This window comes from Stegostoma tigrinum, chromosome 31 (assembly GCF_030684315.1).
Source record: "Stegostoma tigrinum isolate sSteTig4 chromosome 31, sSteTig4.hap1, whole genome shotgun sequence".
NCBI lineage: Eukaryota > Metazoa > Chordata > Chondrichthyes > Orectolobiformes > Stegostomatidae > Stegostoma > Stegostoma tigrinum.
In genome coordinates, this window is record NC_081384.1 from 11,660,254 (window position 1) to 11,683,762 (window position 23,509).

Below are 23,509 nucleotides of genomic sequence, written 5' to 3' on the forward strand. Positions count from 1 at the left end.
ACAGATTGCCAGTAGCATTTTACACTGTGAAATGGTGAAGTCAAAGGATTTTTGTGAATCTATTATCTTTACTTTGCGTTACATTGGCCACTATTGCCAATTTGAGGGTGTTCACATCTGATTCATAAATCTCAGCAATAACTCTCAATACTGTAGCAAAGATGTTGAGCTTTAAAACCAATAACTAACTATTCCTAAAAGTACAACTCATTTCTCTTTCAAAAATGTTATTTTCTGATAAATGTATAGTGGGAGACTTCCCCAAACCCATTCCCTCCTCAAACTGTCAAAATTAGGCCAAGTGAGATTAGGGAATAGAACTGAGCTGTGTTATGCTGCCAATCTCCAGCCGTCCCCAGGGACAAACTATCAAAGCATGCAAACACAGCAACAGTACCTTAGTTTCTGAAAATGCAGTATAGAACAACTTGACTTAATATAGTCTTCAGCATAGTAAAATGTCATGAATAATGAGCTATAATTGAGATAATGATCAAAGTTGGAAGGACACACTAGCCATGAATGGCACAGAATCACTGCAATGAATGATATGTAATATGTATTACAAGACAAATCAGACCCACTCCTTCAAAGGCTGAAAAATATTACGATCTTTCAGATTCTTTTCAGAGCAGCCTTTGCAGCTTCCCTTTAAATCCACACTCACTGAAGCAAGAAAGTACACACGTTGAATCTTTTTGGGGGTGGGGGGGAGATGCAGAATTGCAGGGGAGTCAGTCTTGTGTACAAGTTTGAACAGAAGACTTTCAGGAACAGCAGTGGACCATTCAGCCTCTTGAGTGTATACTACCAGTGAGATCATGGTTAGTAGGCTCCTTTCTGTGTTTTCCCTTGTACTTCCAGAAACTGCACTTGTCTGAAAGTCACAATTTTGTTTACCAACAGATTTTCCCAAATTAGTTAAAGTCTGCTTAATAAGCAATTCCTTACTGAAAGTTAGAGTTTTCTTAGAAACCCAAGTAATGTGTGCCACAACGTACTTACTCCTTCTTATTTAAATAGTAATCACACTGAGCAGACCATCAAATCAAACACAAGCTGTTATTGCCAGGAAGTAAAGTTAATGAGTAGTTAAGACCAGGTGAATACTCACTTACAGCCTTTAACCTAACTAACTAACTACATGGCTTACTTCTGTGTCAAACTTCTAGTATTATGTCTCAACCTTGGTTTTGTTGCATTCTATGCTGTACTCACAAGCCATTGCCAAGGTTTAAACCACTGTACAACAGCAACAGATGGAAATGAAGTAGACCAATCAGCCCATTGAGCATGATCACAATCCACATTGTTGCTGACCATCTGGCTTGGTGCCATTTTTATGCACAGTTCACACAGTCCTTGATGTCATTCCTACTCAGAAATCCACTGATCTCCACCACCAATATATTTAATAAGCTTTCACAGCCTTTGGGGTGGAGACTTCCAAAGATTAATTAACCTCTGAATGAAGAATCAAGGACTGCCTACTCCTCCCAGTTCTAAATGGCTCTCTCTTTCTTCTGTGTTCAGTGGTTCTAAGCCCCTCGCTATTTACCTATTTTCTTTATTCTTTAATGGGTCATGGGTGTCACTGGCAAGGCCAGCATTTATTAAACATCTTTACTTATCCTTCTTCTGAACAGCCTGCAAGGCCATTTTAGTGGGCAGTTAAGAATCAGCCGCATTGATGTGGGTTTGGAATCACATGTAGGCCAGACCAGGTAAGGTCGGCAGATTTCCATCCTTAAAGGATATTCATGAACCAGATGGGTTTTTACAGCAATTGATGATCATTTCACAGTCACCTGCGGACTAGCTTATGTTTTGATAAAAATGAAAGCCTTGATTTGTTGTAAACACAACAAAAATAAAGTAACATGATTTAAAATATTCTCTACAAAGTTATTAAACTATTGAACTCTAATAGTTTGACATCCCAAACTGCATAACTTCTAAACAGAAAACTGTTGAACCATTCCGACATTTTCTGCAAAATGTTACATATCAAGTACAACTGTCTGTTCACTGCTGGTAAAACATTTTAGGTAAATGATTAAGAAAAGAATAAAATTTTCATTCATTGCTTTTTAAATCTTATTCTCTCACACTCAAGAATTACGGTACTACTGTGTATTTGCATCTTAAGGCTGTAGGCAACTATTTGTCCCTATAATGAATACAGGACTAAGTGATGCACACACAATGCATTATCTTGAAAACAGAAACTAGGTAATTAAATGTATATTCGGAGATCCAACAGCAGAATATTATGCAAACAATGGAGATTCAATTCCTAAAGAACAAACCCACATGTAGCACTTTCATGATCTCAGAATACTGCACAGTTCCTCACCATCACTGCCATACTATTGAAATTTAGTCACTGATGTTGAATACTCAAAATAAAACTTCTCTACGAAACTATAATACTTGAATCCTCTTGCTCAAGATCATTTACTGCATTCATATACTGAATGCTGCTCAAATATGTCACGTTAAGCATTAGGTTATGCCCATTTCCAACAAGAGAATTTAGACATAAGCCATAGGCATGTTGACATCACTGAATTTCTCACCATTCACATCGTGGAATGACCAGAAACTTAACTGAATCATCTTTATCAATATTATAGATGCAAATAGAGGTCAGAAACTAGAAATTTTACACCTACAACTCAACTCCAGGCTTCTCAAAGCCTGGCAAGCATCTAGGAGCATGAGGGAACATCGTCCCTTTGCCTGGATGACTGGAGCTCCAACTCTGCCATCTTAACACCACTTCAGACAAAGCAGAGCTCTTGATCTCCTTAAACTTTCACTCCTCACATTCTCGCCACACAATAATGTGTATCACCTACAGCATGCACTGCAGTAATTTGCCAGGGAACCTTCAATAGCACTTTAAAACTTTCAATCATTATCATCCACAACAAAGGGAGCAGACGCTCAATAATATTAATATCTGCTAGCTTCACTCTAAGTCACTCGCCATCCTAACTTGAAGCTTACATTGCAACTCCTCTGTCGTTAGTGAATTAAAACTCCTATAACCCCTCTCTGACAGCAGTTGGTGTACCCATACAGTACCATGGACTGCGAGGTTCAAGCAGCTAACTCGGCACAATGATTAAATGCTGGTCTTGACAGGCAATGACCACATCCCATGAATAAAAAAGACATTCAAATAATAAATCCATATCCGTGATCCTTTTATTAAAGAAAACGCACTTAATTAGACACTATACTGAATAACTGTGGCACAATGCATTTACAAATGTTGTAAATCCGAACTAAAAATAGTAAATATTGGGAATACTCTGCAGGTCATGCAGCATATATAGAGGGAAAAAGAACTAACGGTATGTTTGCTTGTGTGCAGCCCTGAACAGAAACAAATACAGAATTTCCTGTTTTTATTTCCAAAGATACTGCTATAAATAATTCTAGGCTCCTCTTGTCCAGCATCATTTATTGCATTCAGTTACTTAATCTACATAAATGGACAAATAAAAGAGTCCCAGATGAGCTCCATTAAATAAGAACTTCTATTAATTTTATTTGGACAAGCAATAAATCTTTATGCATGTGATAATGGGAACTGCAGATGCTGGAGAATCCTAGATAATAAAATGTGAGGCTGGATGAACACAGCAGGCCAAGCAGCATCTCAGGAGCACAAAAGCTGACGTTTCGGGCCTAGACCCTTCATCAGAGGGTGCAGGCCCAAAACGTCAGCTTTTGTGCTCCTGAGATGCTGCTGGGCCTGCTGTGTTCATCCAGCCTCACATTTTAAATCTTTATGCACGACAGCTCCAACTCTTAGCGCAAACAGTTTTATGTAAATCTCCAAAAGCATTTTGTTAAGAGTGAAGGTTTACTAATTTTACACAAAACAATGCAAAACCAAACCAGAGATTTCTTGAATAAAACTACCGAGAGTTAACTCATCTTCTATGGTAGATAAAAACACTCACTCATAAGTGATATCAGTATGGTTACATGGGCAGTTGTGACACCAGTAAAAAAATAACAAGATTGAAATGCAACACAAAGCATTCTAGCGCCACCCAGCCAAAGAACACTCATACTGCAGGGATACCTTTTTAAACACTTGGAGCTTAAAAAACGAACAGCATTCTCATTTCCCAGTACTGCTATGGCAATGGACTTGTAATAATATAGATTTCAGACACCTCTAAGTTTCTTGAGTAGATTTGTAGTTTGGGTTGTGAATGCTGTGGTTGGTTTGCTCAGTGAGAGAACCAACCACAGTATCAGATACCTCAAAAGTACTTTTCAACAAAGTGTGCTCAATGTGACAAAATAGGAAATAAGGCAGCCAATTTTCTCACAGCAAACTCTCAGAAACAGCACAATGATAATAATAAAATCTTTCACGTAAAAAAAGACAGTGGCAGGGATAGCCCCCGTGCAATGCTTCAAAATAGCAACATTAGTTTGCTTCTTGTCCCCTTAGAGAGAGCAAATAAGGTCCAAGTTCAGTACCACATTCAAAAAACAGCATCTCTGGTGGCTGCTGCACTTCATCAGTACTGAACTGTATTAGCAGGCCAGATGTTTGTGCTCAAATCCTGCACTTGACTTGAACCTTCAGCCTTCTGATTCAAGGAAAGAATACTACCACATTTAACCCATTGTATTCCTGCTGGCTCTTTGAAAGAACTACTCAACTGATCCCACTCCTCTTTCCCTTCAGTCCTTTTCAAGTACACATCTAATTGTCTTTCAAGTTACCTTTAAATCCGTTTCCATTTCCTTTTAAAACAATGCATTTCAAGTCACAACAACTCATTGTATAAAAGAATTTCTCATCTCCCATTTTACAAAATGTTTTAACTAAACCACATTCTTATTAGGATGTTTTCAAAAGTATATACTAAGAAGTTAATAACAGAAAATGAATAATGTAATTCGAATGTCACAACATTTAATTCAGTATTACCGATCACCCATTTTAAACGAGAACCCCCTACAATATTCATTTATATCAAGAATTCAACATAATAAAGAGCCCCAAGATGCATTAAAAGTACAAAATTTTAAATGAACCTCAAAAGAAATATTATGCTGATGACAAAACTTTCATTAAAGATCAGTTTCATAGGATCATAGAATCCCTAGTGTGGAAACAGGTCCTTCAGCCCATCAAGTGTACACCGACCCTTGGAGCATCCCACCTAGACCCATCCTCCCTGTAACCCACCTAATCCACAGACCCTTGAACACTACGGACAATTTAGCTCAACCAATCCACCTAACCTGCACATCTTTGGACCGTGGAAGGAAACAGAGGAAACCCACCCAGACACAGGGAGAACGTGCAAACTCCACACACAGTCACCTGAAGGTGGAATTGAACTTGGGTCCCTCACATCGTAAGGCAGAAAAGGAGAGGTAGTGAGGTTTAGGAACAGAATTCTAGTACCTGGGAGTTTGCAGGCTGAAGGCACAGCTGCAAATAGTGGCACAATCAAAATCAAGGACATTCTAGAAGCCAGAAATGATGCAAAGTAAATGAGATGCGATACGTCAACAACATTTCACAAGGTTGGAACATCTGGGCAATTTCTGACTTTGAGTGCTGATTCTTTCTGGTTATGATATGACTTTGTTAAAATCTACTTTCTGCTGATCACATCAGCGTTAAATCAATCTATCAAACATCTCTTCATGGTTATTTAAAAGAATAGTGTGATCATAACCTGGGAGGCTCTAGTTTTTTTGATGCTTCCATTTGGTGTCTCCGAGAACAACTGATTAAAGTCCAGGAGGCTGGGCATTGTCAGAATGTAAATGACCTTCAGAATGAGCAAGAATAACTCTTTGACCTTCAATATGTATGAAAGAATACTTCACTGATATTCCACCTTAATTTGAACTGGGAATAGAAATCTATATTTCATTAATTTTGCAATGCGCTACAAATGGGGGCTCTAAAACCAGAGGCCAGTCTCAAAATAAGGAGTCAGTCATTTTAGGACTAAGATACAGAGAAATTTCTTCCTGACAAGGGAGGGTAGAATTGAGGTAGAAAACCAACATTAAGTATTAAATGGCAGAGCAGACTCAATTTGGCTGAATTGCTTGCTTCTGCTCTTCGGTTCTTATGGCAGTCTACTCAACCACTATAATCTTGAAAGCTAGTTACTGTCTAAACAATTGTGAGAAAGAACTATGCTACAGTTTTAGCAAGATGAGGTCCAAGTTTGCTTTCTACATAAAAGTATCTTCTGCATCCTCAATCTGGGTGCAATAATAATTCTGGTATTTAAAATTCCACGTCATACATACTCTGATTAATATCCCTGTGATAGAATGTCATTGAAATGACTGAAATGATAAATACATTTGCCTACCAACAAAAGTAATATCCAGCTTAAGTCATAATGCATGAATTTGTGGTATGTTTGTTTTTGAGTGATGGTACTCAAGACACGTAGCACTTATTTAAAACACAACAATACAATGGTTTAGATATCTGTGGCTGGTTGCATTGACAGAGGAACTTCGTCAGCTGTGCACGAAGTCATCAACCAGGGTTTCATAGCAAGGTGAGAAAGTTAGCAATAGTTATTTCAAATCAATCTTCAATTATCTACCCTAGCACAACAATCAAGATGCATTGTACATTGTGAGGAAAAGCATCAGGTTCCTAAAAATCTCCCATCTAAATAGTAGCAATGAAACATTTGGAACTGTAATGCCATTAAGGGGGAAAAAAACTGTTACAGTATCACAGAACTTTATATTATGTAATTCCACAATCACTTTACAAGAACTCTATACAAGATGTAACACAATGGCAAAATTCACATTCCTTTGTCTTGACCCCCCATCCCCATCATCCTGCAAGCCTGATTTCTTGACTCAATTTCCCTCAGAAATGGTTTGTCATTTCCCCTTACACCACCCTCAAAGGATGGGATTTCTAATTCACCCGACATTCAGCAATCTGAAACAGTGCAGACTTCATAAGAATACTGTTATTTAGCTATAACATGCCTGCAAAACAAATTACGGAAATTATGGATTTTTTTTTAATTCACTGACTGAGGACACAATTTGACAGTTGATTATTAATTTCATTTAAAAAAAACAAGCATCGACTTCAATCCTGGCCTATTCAGATGAATTTGAGTCAGATGTAAAGAACTAAACAATCAAAACATATTTATCCATGCATATAGGTGAGGAATTGTAGAGGCAAATGAGGTTGCTTGCACTCGTGAACAATGGCCAGATTGAGTTTTCGCCTACGCTACATATATATTCAACCATGTTTGCCTCGATCATAATTTGCACTTGAACACTGGTTGACTGAGTGAATTAAGTGAACCCTCCTCTGTCTACAAGCCCATTAAATTCACTTGAAATAAATTGTGTTAAACAACATTAATTTTTAAGCACAGCAGTACATTAAATGTTAGTAACATTCAATACTAGCATTCCCAAGTCTACGGACTCAGCTACCACTTCAAGAATTCAGCGCACAATCCGGCACATAATAATCAGTACCAAATTGTCAGAGAAGTTTTCATTTTGGATGAAACATTAAACCATGTCAAAGTTTATTCATCTGTTGTGTGGCACTTACAATTGTCCTTTACACGTAAGGAGGGCTGAGTAAAAGCAAATGCTCAATCCATTTTTAGTCAAGCATGGTTAAATGCTGGATTGAGCAACTACAACCATTCCTGTCTAAATTTCAGATGTCCAACACTAGATTTCTGAAATCAATTTAGATGAATATGAGTGAAGTATTAGTGGTCCTGAGCATGTTTTGTACATGGAATAAGACAGTTCTTGAAATGGTAACACATACTAAATGGAACAAATTTTTATTATTACAGCTATAGTGACAGGCTGTCCACTTTGATCCCTACCACAATAACAAATTGAAATGTCTACCATCTAATGACACAGATATTTAGAAAAGTAAAATACAAGTAAACAGTGAAAAGCATAAAACTGCACAGTTTAAAAATCTGTTCACATGCAGGACTACACCTTAAAAACAACAGCAAACAGAATCAAATTACACAATTAAAATTGAATGTGCAGCAATAGGATGTTTCTGAACCTGTTACTCAAAGATTCAAGTCTCCCACCTGGGATTATTTTGAATAGAATTATGAAGAAAACAGCAACATCGTTGAATATTGCCTAGCTACAGCTCCCAGTTTTAGGAAACACTGATAAGGCATAGAAGTAGGAGGCATTCAGCCCATTAACTCTGTCCTGCCATTCAATTAAATCATGGCTGATTGTATCATCCTCAATTCCACTTTCCTGCCTTTTGTCCATAACCCTTCATTCTTTCATGGATTAAAAATCGGTCTGTCTGTCTCAATCTTGAATATACTTAGTGGCCCAGCCTCAATAACCGTTTACTGTAAAGAATTCCCACAGATTCATTACCATCCACATTATTTACTGATTCATTAGCCATACAGTGACTAATGAAGTCGCATTGGATTCAAAACCTTCTCTTCATTTCTCTCTCCACAGATACTACTACTCAGGCCTGCTAAGTTTCTGCAACACTTCCTGTATTTTTATTTTAGATCTCCACACATTCAGTGCTTTGCTTTTATTTTCACAATGTTCTTAAATGAAAGCATCTACTGCCCATCTCAAATGCCCCAAGAGAATTTGGTGGAGAGCTGTCTTCACATTTTTTTAGGGGTTTAAGTTAGTTCAGTTAGCTGAACAGCTGATTTCTGATGCAGAGTAGTGCCAACAGTGTGGGTTCAATTCTAACACCAGTTAAGACTACTATGAAGGACTCTCCTTCTCAACCTCTCCCTTTGCCCGAGGCACAGTGACCCTCAATTTAAACCACCACTCGTCATTTCTCTCTAATGACAGTTTAGCTCCATGGTCTAGTAGGACTATGACAACATTACCTTTATGTACTCTATCAATTCCTTAAAACCCAACATCCTGAACCAAATAGGAGATTATGGTCCATATGGAACTTGGAAAGTCAGTTCTTAGAAAGCAATGGTTGGCACCAAAATTCTCACTGACCTAGCAACATGGGATCACACCTCCAACATAGCAAGTAAGTATTTTTATGAACTAAAACAAAACCTCAAAAATATGATGCTGCCCAAGGTGGCACTGTCTAATCAGACTCTGTCTTGGCTCAGATAAGCAGAAGATGGGTAAAGTATTGGAAGATTTCTGGCAATGAAAACGAATACACAGCATTGAGGGAAGTGGGACAGGGGAGTGGGGTATAAGACGGTGAATAATAGAGAAGACAAGATGAGAGGACATGCACAAAAATAATGGAACGTTGAACTGCTATCCTCTGGACAACTAGCTAACTGAATTAATTCAGATTTATAAAAACTACTTCAAAAGTCAGCTTCAAAAAGAAGACCTTAAGTTACTGGACAATTTTTAAAACCTGCAGCAAAAAACTGTTTTCCGAAATTAATGTTAGTGTCCTTAGGGTCTCGTATTGTTACAACTCTGATAACACATCTTCAGTTGATCACGTGTTTGAGAATATTTCTATCTGCAATCTGTGACTATGCATAAGGTTTGTTTCATTGACTGTGTAAAATACAGTACTTCCCACCATTTTCTGTTCTTTAAATACATTTCTCCAGCAAATATAGTTGAAAAATGACTTACAATAATCGCAAATATCTGAGAATAGATAATTGGTCTTATTAGTTGCAATTCTCTACCTGGCCCTCACACACTACAGGCTTTGTTCTGAGATAATTATGGAATATCACTAAGATGACACGATACAAGGCTAGATACAGAATAAAGGATGCAGTGGAGTGATTTAACAGGCAATAATCTCAAACTGCCCCTGTGGTTATAACCATCATGTAAATGCCTCCAGCTGATTGCTCCATCCGCTTTCTTTTGTATACTAGCATTGCTCATGGCGAGTTAGACAATACGGGTGTCATCTTCAAAGTGTGAGGGCTAAGTATGTCAGGAAGTAAATGGGTTACTTGCAAAAAGGGCTTGCTGTACATAAGATTTTAATTTGTTACTAGCTTATCTCCTACCCCATTGCTTGCAACATAAGAATGCAATGTTTTAAAACAACAGGGGTATAATCAAATGACATGAGGTGGGCAGTGTTTCAGGAAGCTGGATGCAAGTCTAACGGGAAAAGCAGATTGTACATGACTTTTAATTATAAACTCAATAATTATGTAGCTGTTCGCTGTAGTTTTCAGAATCCACATTATTTGCTGGCAACAGAATCAAGAGACACAGCAACAGATAATTTCTGTAGTCAGTGCAAGTTCAGGACAACTTAGAAATCAAGAAATTTAAGGAACAGGAAAATGTTTCACCAAAGAAGCATGTTGTCTACTTTTTGAGAAAATTGACCACATGGCAACTTCTCTCTATACCTACCTCACTGTTTTACCAAACATTTAATATTCCTCTGAAACTACTTCCTCCAAAGATCTTAGGTACTCATCACTGGGATGAAACCAAGTAAATTTTGTACCATGCTAAGATACTTATTACTAGGTTGAAAAAATTTCAAGCTGCACATACAATTGCTGTTCATTATTTTCAGAGAGTTATGAGCAATAAGTATATTAAACTTATTTGTCTAAGTTTTTGTTTCTGTCATTAATTATGGTCACAATATGGCACACAATTAACACAAGCTAAAAAAGAGAAGCAACTTTCAAAAACATTGGAATTGGAGAACAAATCTATGCAAGGCAAACATACTTTCCTAATGTGTTTCTGAGAACTAACACTGTAACTTCACCGTGTAAGTGCTAGAGATGTTTCAAAGTATTCCACACAACAAAACAGCATTAAAGTGAGGTAGGTGGCTGTTCTTATGTCAAAGTTAAATTGATTAAGGTCAACACTGGAAGAGGTCTTGAGGCATAGCCTCTCAACCTAACACTGAATGCAGAGGAGGCAGAACAAAATAGGTCTCAACATTCCTGCCAGTCTTTCTACACCAAGCTGGAAGACATATAAAAAAAGAAACGAGAAAGCATCTGAGTGAAACACAAAAACTTCACTGCTTGAATGACATACTCAACATCCAACTGCCTGGTGTTCAAACAACAAGCATCTTATTTTTCATTCCACACACTCGGCAAACTCTCCCTAAAAGCCATCTCTTTGATCAAGCTTTCAGTCCACTGTTCTAATATGTATTTGAAGCTGTGTCAAATATTCCTGCAATGTGCCTCAGGATGTTCCACTTTCTTAAAATATGCTATATAAATGTAAGTTGATAGTGCAAAGAAGGCACAAACTCCAACATTTCATGCAAATTCTGAATATATTGATAGTTTTAAGAAACAAAATCTGCAAATTGAGAATACAGGAGCAAGTCCAACTGGAGAAAAATGCCATTTTACCTGAATATGTCTAACGCATTTCAGAGATTCAGTGTAGTTACTGCTTGATGGATTTCTCATCACACATTCATCTCCTTCAACTGCACCCACATCAACCCACCTGACATACCACCCGATGTGAAACAACATACAATGTTCTAAAAAGAACAAAAAGAACTGTGGAATTTGGAAATCCGAAAAAAACAGAAATTGCTGGGGAGACTCAACAGGTCTAGCAGCAGGTGTGGAGAAAAACAAGAATTAGCATTTCGGGGCCATTGACTCTTCTTCAGAACACAATACTTCTAACTACCTGAAATGGACAAGTTGAATCAGAATCAGCACAAGAGACCCCCATTTGGGTAATCCTAATCTATGTTTGGCTCTCCACAAGAGAAACCCACCTGATGAAGGGTCTAGGCCCGAAATGTCAGCTTTTGTGCTTCTAAGATGCTGCTTGACCTGCTGTGTTCATCCAGCTCCACACTTTGCTATCTCGGATTCTCCAGCATCTGCCGTTCCCATTGTCTCTGATACAATTGTCCCTCTGCCTGCCTTTTCCCCAATAACTTCAAATTTTCAAACAATTACTACATTATGTTTTTAATGCAACAATTGAACCCATGTCCTTAATTTCTGTAGATCTTAAAATACTCCGCTCATTACAGATTAATTCAACTAATCGAGGAATAACTTTCCTTACCTGAACACTGTTTCACATGTGCCATATCCTGCGTTAGGAATTTATATTTACCCTCCTCTCACTCCTATTTTACTTACAGCTTAACAGAAAGAGGGCAACTTGAAAGTATCCTTAAACCGCACTTCCTCTCTACCACAACCTCCTAACACCCAGAACAGAAAGTTTCTCCACGCAACAAAACATCCTGACTTGGAACTATGTTGCCACTCCTTCACTGCTGCTGGGTTAAAATCCCGGAATTGACCTCTAAACAGTACCTTGGGACCTACACAGTATGGAATATTGTGGTCTAAGCAGCAGCTCACCTTCAAAAGCAATTAGGGATGGGCAACAAATGGTGATCTTCCCAGTCAGACAGCGTGGAAAGTGGCCATTCACCACCCAACAAGTCTGCAGCGACCCTCCAAAGAGCATCCCACCAGACCCAGCCCATCCCCACATTTATCATGGCTAATCCACCTAACCCGCATGTCCTTGGCCATGCAAAATTGCCCCACTGAGTCCAATCCACATAATCTGTACACTGTTGGGCTGTTGGAGTAAAGTGGAGTACCTGGAAGAAAACCATGCAGACACAGGGAGAATGTCTGTGTGGAATTTGCACAGTCATCCAAGGCTGGAATCGAACCCATGCCCCTGGCACCGTGAGGTAGCAATACAAACCACTGAGCAACCGTGCTGCCCAGAATATACACAAAAAGCAACAAACACCAATTTCCAATATGACAATCGGTTTGAGATCCCCAAAGATTGTGCACAATCCCAATATAACAGTGCCTATTTTCTGAGTAGAGGTGCATTTTAATGATGCAACTATGATCCATGTCTGTTAAACATGGAAAAACTGTCTGAAATTAAAAATTAAAAACCCTACGCTCAAGAAGTCATAGTTTTACAGGCACATTATCACACATTTGGGAGTCTCTGGTTAATATGATTTTCCAGCAGTTGATCAACCAAGCTTCAAAGCATATCTAATCTCAATACTTAATTAATTCCCTGAAAATCTAGCAAGAGATCAAGAGTAACATAAAATTACATTAAAGTGCATCAACATCCCAAAGAGTCTCAAAATATTCTAATCACTTCATAAAGAAATAAACCTGTTACAAACCATCATTCAACACCCAAGTATTGAATGTGAAAATTCAGTGACATTTAAGGAGCAGGATTTTGTTCTGAAGCATGGCAACTGAAGTTAAAGGTAGAAAACTGCCAAACGTATGTGATTCTCCCTTTATAAGACTAAATTTGAATATATGAGTCAAAGTTGAGGAAGAAAAATATCACTGACGATAATACAAAGTTTTTTTCTCTGTTGCAAGTTGCTGACCATCGGCCTACATTAGCTGTAGTGTACTTACGCCACCATAGCTGAAACAATGCTACGCTAACTACTTCCTGCTGTTTTACTTTAGGTTTCTACTGCCTGAGAAACTACAACTCATTATCACACTTAGCAAAAAAAATCAGCACAAGTAGATGATTCTACTATCTCTCACTTTGTTTGAAATACTTCACTAAAAAAAAATAGTGTCGGGGTGCCTGTAAGTCCCTTGTGCTCACTTTTCATCCCACCAGCCTCCGCATTCATAGGATCCTTCTCCACTTCAGAAAACTCCAACAAGACACCACCACCAAACAAATCTTCCCCTCATTCCCCATTTTTATGTCACAGGGATCATGCCCTCTGGGACATCCTAGTCTATTCCACAACCACCGACACCACCCGTACACTCCAGGGCACTTTCCTATTTAACCACAGAAGGTGCAACACCTGCCCCTTCACCTCCTCCTTACTCACCATCCAAGGGCCTAAATAGTCTTTCCAGGTGAAGCAGTAGTTCACCTGTACCTCCTCCAATATTGTGTATTGTATTCACTGAACCCAATGTGGCCTACTCTCCATTGGAGAAACCAAATACACACTGAGGGACAGCTTCGTGCAAAACCTCTGGTCTGTGCGCAAGCGTGACCCCGACCTTCCAGTAGCCGGTCATTTTAACACAGTGAAGGTCACCAGGCCCGAAACATTAACTCGGTTTTCTCCTTCACAGATGCTGCCAGACCTGCTGAGCTTTTCCAGCAACTTTGTTTTTGTTCTTGATTTACAGCATATGCAGTTCTTTTGGTTTTCTGAAGTAGGGTCGAGACCCAAAACGTCAGCTTTCCTGCTCCTCTGATGCTACTTGGCCTGCTGTGTTCATCCAGCTCTACTACTTGTTATCTCAGATTCTCCAGCATCTGCAGTTCCCACTATCTCGGAACCTATTTCTTCCCTTTCCTTTTAGCTTTTTATCATGTCTTCTCTCCCCTCCCACATCCCAGTGGGGACTGTCTGTCCTTTCAAGTCTGGCAGAGACATACCATTGTTCTACTATTCTCACATTCTAATCTTAACCTGCACAATCAACATCTTTTCTCTATCAGCACACCCGCCCAACCTACAGCATTAATGCTGTCACCTCCACACTTCACTTCAGCTCTGATGAAGTATCATCTAGACTTGAAATGTTAGGTTGCTCTCTCTCCATGGATGCTATCTAACTCATTGAGATCTCCAGCATTTGTTGTTTACAATATAGAATCCAGCACCTGCAGTCATATGTTCCTACCCCTTTCATGATACTAGCTTTTGAGCTGATGCAGAAGCATAATCTTACTCTGAGCATAACTTTTGTTTCCTCATCCCAATTTTAGAACTGCCCTGTGATGTTTTGGATGTATTTATATACTTATCTGATAAAAACACATACGACAACCGTCTCATGTAATATACTTAGCCCTGAATGCTAACATTAGGTTTATTATAGCAGTATCAAAAAGATGATTATGATAAAAGTTGTGACGTTTTCACTCCATGTCCAAAACTTTCCCAAATCTGTAACAGCTTTTAATTTTGCTTTCTAACTTGTCCTTATAATGCTCTATGAAAGAGATGCACTGGTATAATGCTATTCTTGACATCTTTTTATTTTAACAAGGAAACTGGCACCATGACAGATTCACTTAGCGACACAACAATCCAGAAAAAGAGAGACACCCAAGTCAACACGGTTTGACAAATTGTGCTTGGTACTTCTTGATATGCACCTCCACATTCATCCCCTCTGACCATAAACCAGCACTGATATTTCAAATGAAACCATTTCGTCAGTCTTTAACAACTTGAAATACTCCTTCCAGATTAGACAACATTTATTAGGTTATTGGGAGCTTCACTTAGTTCAAGGAAACATGGTACAAAGATTTTGTCTGTCGGCTCTTTTACCAAAATCCCAGCAGGTAGCACTGGACATAATTCATTAGAATGCCCAAAATAACAGGCTCAAATGCAAAATCCCTAGAGATCTACTGGGTAAGAAAAAAAATGAACACAGCACAGGCAGCAGAGTGGTTCAATAAGTCAGTGTGTCTTCCATTCACCCCAGAAGCTGTGTCAAACTGAAGAGAAGAAAGATTTCACTAAACTTTTTTAATTTGAGCAGTGCTGACATAATTCCTAAATGGTACAAGTCCACAGAACAAACCTGTCCCTGTGTTTCATCTATCAATGATACTCACTCCCAGATTTTAATTTGTACAGTGAATTCTGATTTGAATTTTAGAATTTATATTACCAGAAATACACTTAAACATCACGCATTTAGTATGAAGCATAATGGAGATTAAATACTCAGAATACCTGTAGTGGCTCAATGGATAAATGAAGTACTCAGCATGGTGAACAAGCCAGGCTTATCAGGCAGATCCCAGGATTTAAACATTGTACTGTAGTGAGGGTTTTGCCCTTGTGTTAGCTAATTAGCTACAAATTGTTTCCTGCTGGGGTGCCAGACAATGGGGAAATAAATAAACGATTGATTTCTCTTCTCCCTCCACTTCTACATTTGATTTAACGCCTTGTCGGAAAGTCAGCCTCAAACACTTTGCACCACTCCCTCTGAATTCCCCAGGAGCACCAGCCAAGATTTTATGTTCCATTTCTTGGAGTAGGTTGGAACCCACTACCTCTGGCCCCCGAGGTGAAACCGAACCCTAGTTAACACTGGAGGAGACAAAAGTAAGAGAACTGCTACTTTGAATTTGGTAGTTTGCTATAAACATTGTTTCACTGTGTTATGACTTGGCAGTGTCAGAAACCAAAGTATCTTAAAATGAACTGCATGTTATTTTACTGAAGTTATTTAAAGAGCTATTTGCTGACTGATGTAGAATCCAGAGATTCTATCACGACAGCAAAGCTGAGGAAGGTTATCTGAGCAGTGTGTTACGAGGTTCACACACACAACTGTTGACAGAGCTCCTTCAACAAACGTATTCCTTCAGCCCGTTTTAACCCTTAAATAAGAAAAACTAGCTGTCCACAGTAATTGAGCATATTTTAAAATCAGCCAACACTTCAGTCAATAATAAAAACAGGAAGTTGGTGAGTGATAAAAAACCCAGCTGAGGAGATAATAAAGTCACATCAAGCAGGCTTTGCAGCATTAGCCTATGTAACCCGAGGAAGCAGGAGGAATACAACAATCGACCTCTCTGCCCTGACAACAAAATGTGAGGCTGGATGAACACAGCAGGCCAAGCAGCATCTCAGGAGCACAAAAGCTGACGTTTCGGGCCTAGACCCTTCATCAGAGAGGGGGATGGGGAGAGGGTTCTGGAATAAATAGGGAGAGAGGGGGAGGCGGACCGAAGATGGGGTGAAAAGAAGATAGGTGGGTAAAGAAGGATAGGTGGGTAAAAGAAGATAGGTAGAAGATTTGTTGTCTTGGATTCTCCAGCATCTGCAGTTCCCATTATCTCTGACCTCTCTGCCCTTTTGGTTATGTAAATGAGAACTCTACTCTCAAGTAAATTGCAGATCCATCCTGGAAACTGCACTACCACTGATACAAGGTGAGTGAGCGTGGGTGGGGTCGTGGTCAAGAATGGTCAGTCTTCTGTGGTGAGTGCACACATTCAGAACGTGTGCTGACACATTTGGAATGACCACCTGAAGCAAGGTGAAGACACCCCAGAATTAATTTGGGAGGCTAAGCTTTGGTGTGCAGTGTGGATACGGGAACTGGTCGAGAAAGAGGATTTAAAATCAAAGGCAAAACTAATAGCACAGATTGGGGTTCTTCTTTTAATTTCATCAGATAAGTATCAAAAAGCAAACCCCAGAAAAAGCTTACATAACCTAGAACCAACATTCCTAATTGCTTAAAATCAAGGTTGGAGCTAAGCAACTTAGGAATGTGAACTTTTCCATTCTCTTTCATAATTAACTGTCTATCAAATTCTCAGGAGCACAGTTTTGAAACAGGCAACTTCTGAGAATGCAATTTCATTACTGTCATTAACCATATGGGAAGCAAACCAATCACACTGTCACACAGCGTTAGAGAAATTCTTCACAGTGAATTAACAATTTAGAACACAAAAATTAAGGAAATTTTTTAAATTTAAATATGAATTTTTCTTCAATAGTTTCCAAATTGAAATTTGTCAGACCTGATTATGATTTTTATTTTGCAGCTTTATTTACATCACCCATCGCCGACAGCAACAGTTGAACCTCTAAATCATGCACTGAAATACATTTATAACATTTTTAACAACTTCACAGCAAAATGAAATCCTTTTGTAAATTCTATTCAATGATTAATGTAGGCAGATGAGAAAGCCTAGTGCAGACCAGGTCCATAGACAATGAGCGGGAGATGGCAAGTTAAAAAACCTCAATTTGATATTAATTACGTGTATTTTATCAATTCCCCATGGACTCCATGTCAAAGAATGTAGAAGCAGTAATGTTCTGTGTCATAAAGATTACTAGATTGTGACCTTAATTTGATATTTTGAAAAAAACACATTTGCAGTTGATCATATAAGCCTACATAAGAGTTCCCAGGTTGCTCAACAAGCCCGCAATACTTTGTAGCAGACAAACTACAAATTGAAAGCACCATTAAATAAGAAATGAGAAAGTGCATCTATACCAGAAATAATGGAACACTGATATGCATTATTTTCTAATGGTGTAGCAGTCAATAATAAAACAGATATTTCAAAAAGCATACAATTGTTTGACACTTTAAACTACCAGTCACACCTTAAATTATAACATGAAAATGGCAATAATGGGCAGAATTATATTCATACTGATCTGAAATGTTGAAAAAATTGGAAAGGACAGAACTGCATTTCTCTTGAACTATAATTGTCCATCCTTTTAGAAATCCCTTCTAACCAGATGGAATAACACTCAAAGTAACAAAAGGATATACAAGAGTGATTTCAAACCAGTTACATAATCTTACAGCTTTGCTGTTTACAATGTTATGTGAACTTCTCAATGAGATTATTGTCCAGTATTCCTCTCCAAAATCACAGTACTTAGAAGAGACTTCACAGTGGGGTTAAAGGTACAGAACACTTTTAAAAAGTTAGCACAAGTCTCGAATGTTTCTTTAAATGGCTAATTTTTTGCAATTTCATACAGATGGCATGATAATCTGTTAACGTTTTGCCAGATTAATCCTTATTTACATTTTGCTCACTTAAATTATGCAATTTCACCTGAAGAGTTTAAGTTGTAATGAACAGAGCATTATAAACACATTAAAACAGGACAGAATCACAAAAATCTACTTTTACCAAGATGTACACTATTCCATGGGGTTTGCAATTCAAACTACATCTAATTAAAATCTAGCCACCTCTCTGGTACACTCCCGAAGACAGTAATTTGTGCAACAGCACAGTTTCAAAGCAACTGGCAGCTCTCTGAAGTGGTCATTTTTCACAGGTTCATTTAGACAGAGAGAAGCAGTGGGCAGGTCAATCACAAAAACATCCTGTTCTTGCTCAACAACGCCAGGATAACAATCCAAGAACTTTGACGTAAAATCTTAACTAGATAACAGTTAGACAGGAAAGAGGAAAAGAAATGTTGCACTTACTAGGTCCTTTCACATCCTTGGAAAGTCCTAAGAAACATTCAAGCCAAATGAATCACCTTTGACATGCAGTCACTGTTACTTTATAAGCAAATGCAGTAGCTAATTAATGCACAGCAACACCCCACAGACAGCACCCAGACAAATGACCAAATAATCTGCATTGATCCACAAGGAACATCAATGTCGGCGAGGGCACTGAGGAAACTTCCCAGTACAGCTTTGAAAAATTGAGGGATTTTCAACATCCAACTGATGGAGCCACAGTTTAAAAGCCCTGAAAGACAGTCCCAGCAACAATGCAGCATTCCCTCACTGAAAGGTCAGTCTAGATCACAATAACCATTCTGGTACACAGCCATACAACAAAATAGGGTACTACCACATCACACGTGATCTGTATGACTAAGTATCACACCAAATGCTATACTGAACTACTAGGGAAATATGAAAGACAAAAAACTGCGAAGAATGCAGCTTTGCAAAAGTCTGTAGGCATGTTCTTTTCCAAATGTGCACTCTTAAAAAATATAATGTATATATAAATATTTATGATTAAACCAAAATGAATAAAAAGTTGTGTGCCTTTATAAAAGCATAGTCCTATTTCAGACCTTAGAACATAAAAATAGAACACATAAAATAAATGCAATAAGCTTTATGCATCAAAAATATTGTATTGTAACAGAACTTTTTTTTAAATAAAGTGCAACAATTATTCTATCACATAAGATACAAGATAGTAATTTGAAAGGAGAAATGTTAACCAAATTACTGGAAAGATCTTTAAACACAAGTGCTTCCGATATAAAAATACTTACAACTTCAAGTTTAGCTTTTTTCTGCTAATTATGCTTCTGTATGCGTCCAAACGCATGTTACACAAGGATGTCCAATGATGCTCATGACAACAGTAAATGTCATTGCTACTAACTGACAATGCAAACATAACTTCATCTCCTGAGAAATTCTATCACCAGTGTAGTACAAGCAGAGAATCATAGAGATGCTATGCTGATCACAAAATATTAAACTCAGTGGGACTCAGATGATGTTGGAAAATGCAACAATGTTCTGCAGTTTAAAATAAATTATCCCAACTAGACAATGAGTTCAGAAACTTGAAATCACTCAAGGATATCAATGATGTTACTTATCTAAATTAGGTTCATAGTATGCGTTTAGAAATTTTTCCAATCCTGATCCGTTCTGAAAGGTACTAACCTTTGGAAGTCAGAAGTGCATGAATACCAATAGCATCTGATGCCTCAACTGAATGGCCATTCAACATGCCAGCACAAAACACTGATCCCTGACCAACTTTTTGAACACAGAAGGCATCGCACTCAATATAAACCAGACCTCACTGAGCACCCAACCTACTTCCATCACAAGGCAGGACAGACTTCAAACTCTTCCCAGCCCTCAATCAAGGGGTTGAGGTCGACTATGATAACTCGCACTCATCCTGTTTCAGCAGGAGCCAGTGAAGAAACCTGCAAGTTTTGGTTGTGTGATCCAATTTTTACACAGCAAGTAAATAAACTGGCTGGTGAATATTACCATCTAAGGTTTTTGCTTGTTTGTTAACTAGTGAGCCCATGTTGGGACAGCGTGCCTTTGACATCAGGTGAAAACACAGTGACAATCCAGATGCCAGTAACGTACTAACTCTCACTGCCCAAAACATGGATTAAAAACAACTTCAACAAGGCATCAGGCAGTGACTGGCATCGGTGGAGCCAGATCACAGTAAAGTGCTGACTACCTTCAGGGGAAGCAAACACAGGTTACTTCAGAATTCATCTCTTCACGGGCAGTTTCTCAGGATGACACATGTCCATTCTGGTTGGATGGGATCAGAGATTTCTGACAAATTCAAAATGCCATCTGCAGATCCTGGCATAGGTGGGGTAAATAGTGTTTGAACAGTCAGATAGATGACTTGTTTCAAGATTTGTGTGCATCCTCTGAAACATGGACTTTGACTCCGTATGTTCCCAATGAAATCTCTCAATGTATTCACTGCCTTCTCTTGTGGCCTTTCTGTCATGACCGAGTTGAAATGGGGCAGTTGCTTCAGGTGTCCGGTGTCAGGTACACAAACAATAGATCCTGTCTGGTGGAGCTGATTTTGAGTACTACATGTCTCAATGCTAAGCGAGTTGACTTGAGGTGGACACTACAGTTTCACCTTTTCATAGGATCATAGAATCCCTACAGTGTGGAAACAGGCCTTTTGGCCCGGCGAGTCCATATCGACCCTCAGAACATCCCACCCAGACCCATCCCCCTATAAACCACCTAATCTACACATCCCTGAACACTACGGGAAATTTAGCACGGCCAATCCACCTAGCCTGTACATCTTTGGACTGTGCGAGGAAACCAGAGCACCTGGTGGAAATCCACGCAGACACAGGGAGAATGTGCAAACTCAATGCAGCCCGAGGGTGGAACCAAACCCAGGTCCCTGGAGCTGTGCGGCAGCAGTGGTAACCAGCATGAAATCTGCAGGACAAGATATCCAGAAAAAATTTTTTCATTGCAGTCACTGGCAAAATGCAGGAAAAGTGGCAGCCAATTTGTGCATTGCAAGATCCCACAAACAGCATTCCTATTGTGGCTAGATCATTTTTTTAATTGATGATGATCAAAGAATAGTTACTGACCATCCTAGGACACCAGGGAAACTGTTTAAAACCTAACTGAAGGGGCCAACAGGGTCTTGGTTTAATATTGTGATGTGAACGATGGCATCGGTGACAATGCAACACTCCGTCAGCACTGCACTGGGAGTGTCAGCCTATATTTCACTGAAATCCTGGGGTGGGATATTGGGCCTAAAACCTTCAGATTCAGAGAACAGATCTTAAAAGAGGGGAGAAGAAAACAGATGCAAAATAGTGGAAATGCACAGACATTCACAATTAACCATGCAAATACTTCAGAAGAAAGCACAGAAAACATTCTTTGCAACAACTCACTTCAAAAGAAACTGACAAGTAAAGTAAAACTACCCCGTGGGTGAGATGCCTGGTTTTTGCCTCAAACTATAAATATTTTCCACAAGATGACTGCGAAAACAAACATTTTTGCAGCTAAAATCCACTGGGAAATTCAAAACCAGAGCTAATTGCTGATAAACCAGATAAACTTTTAAAAGGAAGAGACCATCCTCTTCCAGACCCACTGGGACAGTTTCTGGGGAGCTGCTGCTACCTTTGATAAAGTTTCACAGGCAGGATTTAAATTTCTCCCTGGCTACTCCTAGGCCCCGCCTGGGACATCCTGCAGCCCCGCCTCTCGATTTGCCTCTTCCCCGCCTCTCGGTGAGTGCCGGCTGGGCTGCCCGGCCCGAGGAAGCCCCGCTCACGGGAAAGTTGAGAGGGTAACGCCGGCAGCCTCGGTCCCCAACCCGGCACCGAACCAGATACCGCCCCCCGAATCCCCCTGCTCCGTGCCTGTCTGCGAGCCCGAGGGGGTCTGTAAAAACTCACTGTCTGCAGCCGGCAGGCGCCTGCGACTCAGATCCGGCGGCTCCTCAGAGACGCTCCAGGACAACCCGGGACCGACCGCCCGCCCGCCGGCCGGAGCTGGCACCGCTGGGTCCTAGTGCCCTACCCCCTCCTCCTGCCTGTCAGAGCTGGCACCGCTGGGTCCTAGTGCCCTACCCACGCCTCCTGCCCACCCAAGCTGGCACCACTGGGTCCTAGTGCCCTACCCCCTCCTCCTGCCCAAGCTGGCACCACTGGGTCCTAGGGCCCAATGCCCTCCTCCTGCTCAAGGTGACACCACTGGATCCTAGTGCCCACCAGCCCACACAAGAACTGGCACAAGTGGGTCCTAGTACCCAATGCTTTCCTGCCTGCCCACCCACCAGAGCTGGTACCAGGGGGTGCTAGTGCACCCCAGCCCACACACCACAGCTGGCACAAGTGGGTCCTAGTGCCTGGCAGAGCTGACATCACTGGTTCTCGTGCGCACCTGAGCAGATACCACTGAGTCTGAGAAAGCAGGAAATGCAGATACTGGACTGTCTGAGATAACAGGGTGCAGAGCTAGATAGAAGCAGCAGGCCAAGCAGCATCTTAGGAGCAGGAAGGCTGACGTTTCAGGCCTTGACCCTTCTTCAGAAATGGGGGATGGGGAGAGGGTTCTGCAATAAATAGGGAGAGATGGGGTAGCAGATAGAAGGCAGATAGAGGAGAAGGTAGGGGGAAGAGGAGACAGACAGGTCAAAGAGGCCAGGATAGAGCCATGAATGTAGGTGAATTAGGCAGGGAGGAGATAGGGAGCCTCTGCCACCATATTTACTTCTTTAACTGTGAGCCTAACCCTCCATCTACTGACCCCTTCTCCCACCTCCAACACACCCTCTCCTCCTGGACACCACCCCAAGGCCTCCTACCTTCCCTTGACCTCTTCATCTCCAACTGCTGCCAAGTCATCAATCGCCTCAATCTCTCCCCCACAGAAAC

The 23,509-nt window shown here is 39.9% G+C and overlaps 1 protein-coding gene across 3 annotated transcripts in view; it reads right to left on the reverse strand.

Annotated features, from left to right (window-relative positions):
- The window catches only part of raraa (retinoic acid receptor, alpha a), a 530,677-nt gene extending 508,041 nt beyond the window's left edge, over positions 1 to 22,636 (reverse strand). For all 3 annotated transcript variants that reach the window (XM_059638906.1, XM_048560466.2, XM_048560465.2), the window contains exon 1: positions 22,529 to 22,636. The gene's annotated coding sequence lies outside the window, so the exon portion shown is untranslated. The remainder of the gene's footprint in view (positions 1 to 22,528) is intronic.
- Positions 22,637 to 23,509: the final 873 nt, after the last annotated feature.